Source organism: Lissotriton vulgaris, chromosome 9, assembly GCF_964263255.1.
Source record: "Lissotriton vulgaris chromosome 9, aLisVul1.2, whole genome shotgun sequence".
NCBI lineage: Eukaryota > Metazoa > Chordata > Amphibia > Caudata > Salamandridae > Lissotriton > Lissotriton vulgaris.
Window position 1 is genome coordinate 345,653,927 of NC_141697.1, and position 8,850 is coordinate 345,662,776.

Genomic DNA, 8,850 nt, shown 5'->3' on the forward strand with positions numbered 1-8,850 from the left:
ACCTTTGAAGCAGTCTGGGAGGGGACCCAGTGTCAAACACTGTGAATAAATTCAACAGCACAAACATAGATAGATATTAGACCTGGGGGTCTCTAGTTGGTGAGGTAGGTACCTTAGTCCAAATAGGGACCCTTGCTTCTAGTCAGGGAAAGGAGGGGCACCCTCTTAGATAACCCCTGCTCACCCTCCGGTAGCTTGGCACAAGAAGCCAGGCTTATCTCCAAGGCAATGTGTAAAGTATTTGCAAACACACTCCAGGTAACACAATGCTAACACCACAAATGGATACCACACTGATTTAGGAAAATAGCTGTATCTTTATCAAGAAGAAATACGATGAGACCAAACGATAAAAGTATCTAGCATATGCGTATTAATAATATTTTACTGGGCCGGTTATTAGGCCAACAATCACTTGCAGTCCTAATGCGATGCTAAGCAGTTTGTAATGTAGAAATAAGACAGTCCTTAATGCAAGCATTAATGCAGTTCATAACGCAGGAATAATGTGGTTCTTAATGCAAGAATAATGCAGTTCGTAATGCAAGAATAATGCGGTTCGTAATGCAAGAATAATGCAGTTCGTAATGCAAGAATAAGGCTATAAGCCAATCTGCGAGATCAGCTCGGGCACCACTAGGCCCCAACACAGAGACAACGGTCGTAAACTTAAAGGGGCGTCCCCGGTACTGCTGGGCAGGTACGGACCGCTCGGGAAGAGATCGGAGCACTCCTGTACTCCTCCTGCACGCCTCACAGGCCACTTATGCTTGTGGCTCCTGACCGGAGTCCAAGCCTTACCTGGGGGGTGCGCTACCTCGCTCTCTCTCTCCCCACTCGTCAGATGTCCTGCTGGGCTGTCCCGGTGACGTTGCAGCTCCAGTGCTTGGCGACGCTGTAGCTGGATGGGTTATGGCGCTGCCTTCTCCTTCATTGGTGATCTTGGGCAGATTCCTCCTGGCGAACAACGATCACGATCCCTTTCACCTTGCAGCTTCCTTAGCTTCCAGACATCCTTTAGCATGTTGCGGTTTGGGCCGGCGGCGGTGATCCTCACTCGCAGCCTCAGCTACGATGACGGCTCAGGCCACAAACAGCAATGCTGCAGCCTGGACGATGTTTCACGCTGCAGGGGCAATGCGGTCATGGGGGCACCTAGTAACAGCACCACAGACCACACAGCAGTCTCAGGCGTGCAAAAGCACCACACACCAAGCGTCACTAAAACACAGTTGGAAACTTTGATTATTCTGAGTTTCCACAACAGGGGACCAGCTCTGCTCAGACCCTTGGAGACAAGTTACTTCAGGACACAGCACACAGCAAAGTCCTTCCAAACAGGGGAACACAACACACAGCAAAGCCCCTTGTCCTCTCCTTAGTCAAATTAGCACACTGCAAGCCAGCCCCAGAACTCACAGCAAGGACAGTTCTTTTCTTAAGTCTCTTCAGCTGTTCCTCTTTGGCAGAGGTTCCTCTTGATCACAAAGTAGTTTCAATCTTTTTTCAGGCTTGAGTTCAGTCTTCAGTTCAGGGGTTTCAGATCTCACATATCTACCCCTAAATGCCTTTGAAGTCTTTGTATTCATGGGGCTTTGAGCCCAGTCCAAACCAGACCTGGGTGTCTTCCTGCCAATGCACACCCTCTTCCTTTGATAGTGAGGGTCTGGGCCCAAGACACTCTGCAGGAGATGTAGCCATCCTTTTGGGGCAGCAACACAGCCCACTTCATATCCAGGGGGCTACTCCTTCCCCCACATCAAATGCAGGCCAGCCTGTTGCTGTCTCACCTACTCCTCCCTGGGGTCAGGACACTCTCCAGACCCTGTCACACCTGTTGTGTACCCCACAAGGCTTACCTGTTGCTTGCGAAGTAATCTCGCAGAGTCGACATGAGCTATTGCCCCGTACCCACCTTACCCCAGCTGACACGTGTAAATCAACCAGGATGGAGATGGGATCGGGGAAGGAAGCTAAAAATGACGGGGATGGTGTCCCAAAGTCCAGTAGAGGACCTCCCGCTGTTCGGGGAATGACTGATAACTCCGGTGGTAGGGAAGACAAGGGGAGACCCTGTTAAAACGGGCACAGACAAACCCTCCTCAATGTTCACTTCTTACACACACATGCGGAAACAGTATTTACCTTATATTCGGAGGCAACATGTGTGGAGAAGTCTTCCGTAAATAAGGACAAGAATCAGTGCTCCTGCGCTGTGTGCAGGGAAACTCAATATAGCTCCCCAATGCGGGCGGTGCCAACTAAGAAGTGCTTCTGCGAGCTTTAACATACACAAACAGAAAGCGCTCAAGCACGGTGTCAAGGGAAATAACAAAGTATAGCGCTCCAACGCAGTAGGGCAAAACAAAACATAAGCGCTCCAGCGCGGCGTCAAGTGTAAACAAAGGAAAGCGGTCTAGCACTGTGAAAAAAAAACCAAGGTATAGCGCTCCAGCGCGGTGCAAGGGTCAATTAGCCATGTTCCCAGAGTGAACGCAAGGTAAATGGTCACTGTCATAGAGCAACCCCACGCGCCCACACTCAGAATGGGAAACCCCGGCTTGGGAATTTGCGGGGCACACAAGCAGGGAACAAGTAGCGGGTGTCAACTAGAAATGAGGCAGCGCTCCAGCGCAGCCTCGGAATATCTGATGCGAAGTCCAGCGCAAATGCAGGTCTACGCGACAAGATGAAGGAGTCAAACCGAAGCGCTGGACCAGCGCAAACGGCTGTGGTTTATGCCCCGGAAGTGCTGTGAGATGCATCGGCAGTTTCCGGTCTCGGGGAACTGGACCGCTACCCGTCTGCCACACGGAAGTGAGGAACACTCGTCGCCGCATGAGCCAAGAAGCAAACACGCTGCAAACAGTCGGGAGGTTATATTAAACAACAAGAGAGGTAGTAGTGTTCCCTTATACAAAGATAAGAGATGGAATCGCACATCAACTAGACAGTTTGCAGTGTATACATAGGAAGTTCTAGTCAATCAGAGAATTAATCACTGTTATTGGGGTGCTATTTTGATCCTCCCGGTACCCACTACCCAAAGAGTACCAATGGTTGTAACAACAAAGTTGTACACACAAATTTAAGGCAGTTCAGAAGAAATGTGCAGCACAACCTTATGTTTACAATAACGGCCAATGTCAAGACCTTATACTTATGAACTCAATTTTGCATCTATTTATCTCATTTCACGCAAGTTATCTTTCCAATTTTCAAGTGAGTTCAAACAGAAAAGCATAGTCCACGTCAATGAATATCTTCAAATGGTGTTTTTTCTTTTATTCTTCTCTTTTTTTTCTGTTTTGGTATTCAATCCAGACAAATTTCCAATTCAGACAAAACTGCCAACGTGTTTCGTCTACCCATAGACTTTGTCAAGGCATGCGGTGTAATATAAGTAGATCAAAACAGAAAACCGGCGGCTCGGATGTAGTACATTGCTATGACTTGTCTTTGGTGCTACCTCAATTTTTGAGACCTCAGTGTTTTTTTATGAGCTGTGGAATATTAAAGATCCACAGAAACATGCAGACCATACCCCAATCAGGAGATCTAAATAGTTTTCAAACTTTATTGCCACCTCTCATGTATAGAGGTGGGAAACACCTAGTAAGTCGTAAGTATATTTGATCCAATGATAATAATCTTGTAGACCTTTGTACATTGAGCTTCACTAGTATTTGTAGGCTGACGGCATTTTGACCTTGATAAGTTCAAATCCGAAATGTTAGCAGAGCGACCGTCAAATCCTATCCTTCAGCGCATTCCATCCATCAAGTGTTTTTAGAGACCCCACCGTCAACCATGACATCCAAACCCAGACAGTCAGTACACAACTAAGCAGAGGCACACAGGATGGTTTAAGACAAGAAAACAACCACTTCCAAAAGCCTGGTTTCTAAACACACAATTTAAAAACCATCTTCCCAAAAAATGTGTCAATAAATTCTGAGTTCAGGCACACTAAACTCCATCTCTCCATCGTATGCCTATGGGAAGATATGCTGGAAACATGTGACACAGCATTCCCCATTCTGTCCTGTGGGTAAGATGGCCTTGCAACAGTGAAAAACGAATTTGGCAATATTTCACTGTCAGAACATGGTACACACCTTAGTACATGTCCTACATTTTACATACACTGCACCCTGTGAGGGGGTACCTGGGGCCCACTATAGGGGTGTCTGATGTGCAAAAAAAGGGAAGGGTAAGGCCTGGCAAATGGGTGCACTTGTCAGGACAACAAGCAGGTAACAAACTGCGTGCAGGCACTGCAGTGGCAGGCCTGAGATCTCTTTTTAGGGCAACTTGTGTGGGTGGCACAATTAGTGCTGCAGGCCCACTAGTAGCATTTGCATTACCAACCCTGGCACACATAGTGCACTTTACTAGGGACTTTACTAGTAAGACAAACATACCAATCACGGACAACCAATTACCATAACACTTTATACAGGGAGCTCTTGCACTTTGACATTGATCAACAGTGGCAAAGTGCCCAAAGCATCTAAGCCAGCAAAACGAAATCCATCACAGCATCAAAAATAGAGCAGGTAGAGGCAAAAAGTCAGGGATAACCACGCCAAGAAATGCCAGGTCTAACAACATTGTAACAACATCGAGAGAATGTATATGATCTGTTATCGCAACTAAGACGTTCTCCATGCTGTGTGAGGATCAGAATCCAGATTGTGATGGTCCAAAATCATGTTATCCTCTAAGAAATCCAAATGTTGATTGTTAATTTGCCTAGTAGAGGGAGCAACGAGATGGGCTGATAATTTGTAAGGTTTGTGGGTGTGAGATTGGCCTTCTTTTGTATGGACGTAACCTGCGCAGATTTCCAGACAAAGGGCATTTTCCCTGTGTTCATTGATAGATTAAACAAAGACCATATAGCAGGGGCCAACTAATTAGAAAGTATTGCTGAGATTCTGGGGGGACATAAATGCAGAGGAGAGGCAGATTTGTCTGTTTCAAGAGAGCTCTTGATTAGTTCTGGAGTTAACAAACTAAACTTTCCTAAATTGCAGACAGAGTTATCGGAGGAGAATTGAGATTGAGCTCGATGAAAGTTTGATTGAGTGCACAAGGAAAATTCTAATAAATGAGTTTGATTTTGTCATAAAAAAAAGTCTGCTAAGGAGTCGCACAATTCTTGCAAAGCCTGAATTTCTTGTGTGCATGTGCAGGGATTAATACAATGATTCAGCACTGCAAAAAGCACTATAGAAGAGTTGCCAGCTTTTCCAATTTAATGTGAGTTTTACAAGCAGTTTTGATGTTTCTGTGGTACACAGTGAGAGCAGTTCTGTAGGCTTCCATGTCATTAGGATTATTGGTCGTGCGCCAGCGACTTTCACGCTTTTTGTAGGAGGATTCCTCTTGCCACAGTTTGGTGGTATACCAGAGCACAGGGGTTCTATGCTTGGTTTCTTAAAGGTACTGGGAGAAGTAACTCTGTTAAGAGCCGAGTTTAATGCTTTTTGATAGTCAGCAACTGCTTACTCAACTTCTGAGGCCTCAGAGGCCAAAGAGAACTCAAATTCTTTGGAGAAGGAGTCAGGAGTGATTCACTGGTAGTGTCCTACAACTCTAGTACTCATCGTGTTGGTCTTACCAGTCTTGGCTACTTTAGGAATCTCGAAACAGATCAGAGAATGATCTGTCCAGACAAGTGGTAAAGGGGACTAGCAGTTCAAGGATTTCGAATTTGTAAAAAGTTGATCCAAAGTATGCCCTGTCACATGGGTGGGCCCATTGATTTTCTGATGCAGGCTGAACATTGCAAGGTCAAAACATGCTGTGATACATCAGCATATAAGGTGAGTCTTCTGCATGATAGTTAAAGTCACCCAATAAGAGCATTTGTTGGTATGCTAAAACATGGGTTCTATCAAGAGTGTAATTGCTAGTAAAGAAGTGAGACTCAGCTAAGTTTCAGTAAGAAAACCAACCTCTGGTGATAACGAGGAAAGCAGGTCCCAGAGTTCAGTGGCAGGCTTAGGACAAGACCTGATGTTGGTCAGTTAGGCGGTCAAAGGGTGCAAAGATTTAGAATTTGTTCTGCACCTATCTGTGAGAATCTCCACTTCTCATCGGTGAGTGGGAGGGTCCACTGGAGTGGCTACATTAGTGCCTTTAGGAGAGTCCATAAGACTGTGGAATTTACATTTTAGGGAGTCACGGGGCTTTCTAAATGATGTGTAAGCAACTCGTGCACTGGGTGATTGCAGGAGTTGGGGCTCTGCACAAGTCACCTATTTTGCACAGTGCTTCAAGGGTGTTAGTGCTAGCTAGGTGACTAACCTCAACTGTGAAAGGAGCAGGTTCCCTGGCTCTTGGTGACAGTTGGGCTCAGATGGGCTGCATCCGGTGGGCCCACTGTGCGTAGCCCTGCTGCCACCTGCTATAAGTAGATGCAGAATAAAGAGTCGGTTACACTGTGCAGACTTGACCGCTACCTACCAAAATGGCGGTGCGATACACAGCAACAGGAAGAGAGTGAGTAGAAACATTTTGTAGAAAGCCAACACCCTTTCCACACAAATAGCCCGAGGCGCTGTGGCCGAATGGAGGAAATTGGCAAAAAACCAAAGCAGCAAAGTCCCACCCATCCAACACAGACCCCAAAAATGAATATTAAAAATGCAATTTACGACAACTAGAACACCTAAAAGCAATTACTTAGTGTGGGGAGCCAGGATCCGCACATGAGTGTCACTGCAATATCTTTCCTTTTGGGACAGGCTTCCATGGTGTGCCTGTCACTGAAGTCTTGTTTCTTTATTCCCTTTAGACGTGCCTGACCAGTGCGTCTTTCCTCCTTCATTGCAGGCTGTTATGAATGAGCCTGCCACCATTGTTTTGCATGAAAACTTCTCAGAGAGACACTCCCTACTGGTGTGTGGAACAATGTGCATGTTTAGTAAGTCTGTGTTGGTCCTACTTCTAAAGGCATGGAATGTATGCCTCTCTTTCACTTCTCACAAGGGCCATGCACATAGTTAGGGATGCATTCTCCCTTCACATGCATCTTCTTGCATCTTCAACCTTCCACGAAAGCAGTGCACTTTTGCTTCCTTCTCATGGTTGCCAGCACGCTCTGAATGCCGCACTCAGAGTTTGCTTCCATCAATTTTGTCTAGATTCCTCTGGAGTGTAGTTCCTATATATCCCTGATAGGCTCTGCGCTTTGGAATAATATACACTATAGATTTGACATAGGACTGAGTTCAGAATTTCTCTATCGAGTACATTAAACTTAATTACTCGTGGCCATTAATAATTTGGCCATGGGCAAATCGAAAGCTGCAATTCCGTATTTAAGCCGAGTGATTCAATTGTAGCCGAATTTTACAGCGGCTAAACTACGGCGTGGACATTTATTCCTAAAACAGGGGAAACTAGACGAAGCTGAAGAGGACTTCAAGAAAGTGCTCAAGTCTAATCCAAATGATCAAGAAGAGAAGGAAGCGACGTCGTAGTTGACGAAATCTGATGAAATGCAGCGCCTACACTCACAGGCTCTTGCTGCGTACAGTCAACATGATTACCAATCAGCTGAAAATTTACTCAGCATTGCATTGAGGTTTGTGTTTGGGACACAGAGCTGCTGGAACTGCAATCTGAATGCTACATTCAGGAAGGGGAGCTTGGCAAAGCCATCAGTGACCTGAAAGTAGCTTCAAAACTAAAGAACAAACAACACAGAAGCCTTCTATAAAATAAGCACAATACACTACCAGCTTGGGGACCATGAAATGGCACTCAGTGAGATACGTGAATGCTTGAAGCTAGATACAGATCACAAGGCATGCTTCTCGCATTATAAGCAAGTGAAGAAACTAAACAAGCAAATCCTTTCTGCAGAGGCGCTCATTCAGGAAGGCAGTTACATGGATGCCATCAACAAGTATGAATCCATCAAAGAAATTGAGCCAAACATCCCTTATTACTCTGAGTTGGTCAAGGAGCGGGTCTGCCACTACTTGTCAAAAAACCAACAAGCTGCTGAAGCTATAGAAGTCTGCACATAATTTCTACAACTGCAACCCACCCATGTGAGGGCTCTCAAAGACTGGCCTAAAGCACTTTCAATGGAAGAGCAATACAAGGAAGGAAATGTACTCTTCTAACTTTCCCTTGAACGTGGAGACCCTGCCATTTGACCGATGTCCGCTGGGGCTACCTGTTAGCTGAAGAGGAGACGGGCTGTGGATCCCCCCCTTGGCCGTCACCTACCCAGCCGGACATTGGGCAGACGTTCCTTCGTCTCTCTGTCATATCTCCCTCCTACCCCTTCACCATACCCCCTTCCCCCGCTACCCTTGCTTCTTCTTGCCTTCTATGCCTTTAATGTTTTTCTGTTGAGTCCTAGCTATTTGACCGATGCCCGGTGGAGCTACCTGATAGCTGAAGAGGAGATGGGCTGCGGATTGCCCCTCGGCCATCACCTACACAGCCGGACCTTGGGCTGACTTTCCCTTTGTCTCTCTGTTGTATCTATACCCTACCCCTTTCTCCCCTACCCCCTTACCCTTCTCCCTCCATTTTCCTTTCCTTCTACGCTCCTTAAATGTTTTTACTGGTATCATTGGTAATATGTAACTGATGTAAGTTTGCAACTATGTGGAACCTTATGAAAGCGCTCTGATACCTTCGGGTCTAGCCATCACTATACAAAACTCTTTAAATAAAACTCTTTAAATAAAATACTTGTGTGTGCCAGCTAACTCAGAGGTCACTAGAAACTTTCTCGAATAAACAAGAAGGGATTCGTTTCTGACTACCGCATAAACATGACAACTTTGTTTCCCTTAGAGTCCAAACAATATCTTAAGA

At 45.8% G+C, this 8,850-nt stretch overlaps 1 pseudogene; it reads left to right on the forward strand.

The window, feature by feature from the left end:
• Positions 1 to 7,277: 7,277 nt before the first annotated feature.
• Positions 7,278 to 8,144, forward strand: LOC147690103 (dnaJ homolog subfamily C member 3 pseudogene; annotated as a pseudogene).
• The last annotated feature ends 706 nt before the right edge of the window (positions 8,145 to 8,850 follow it).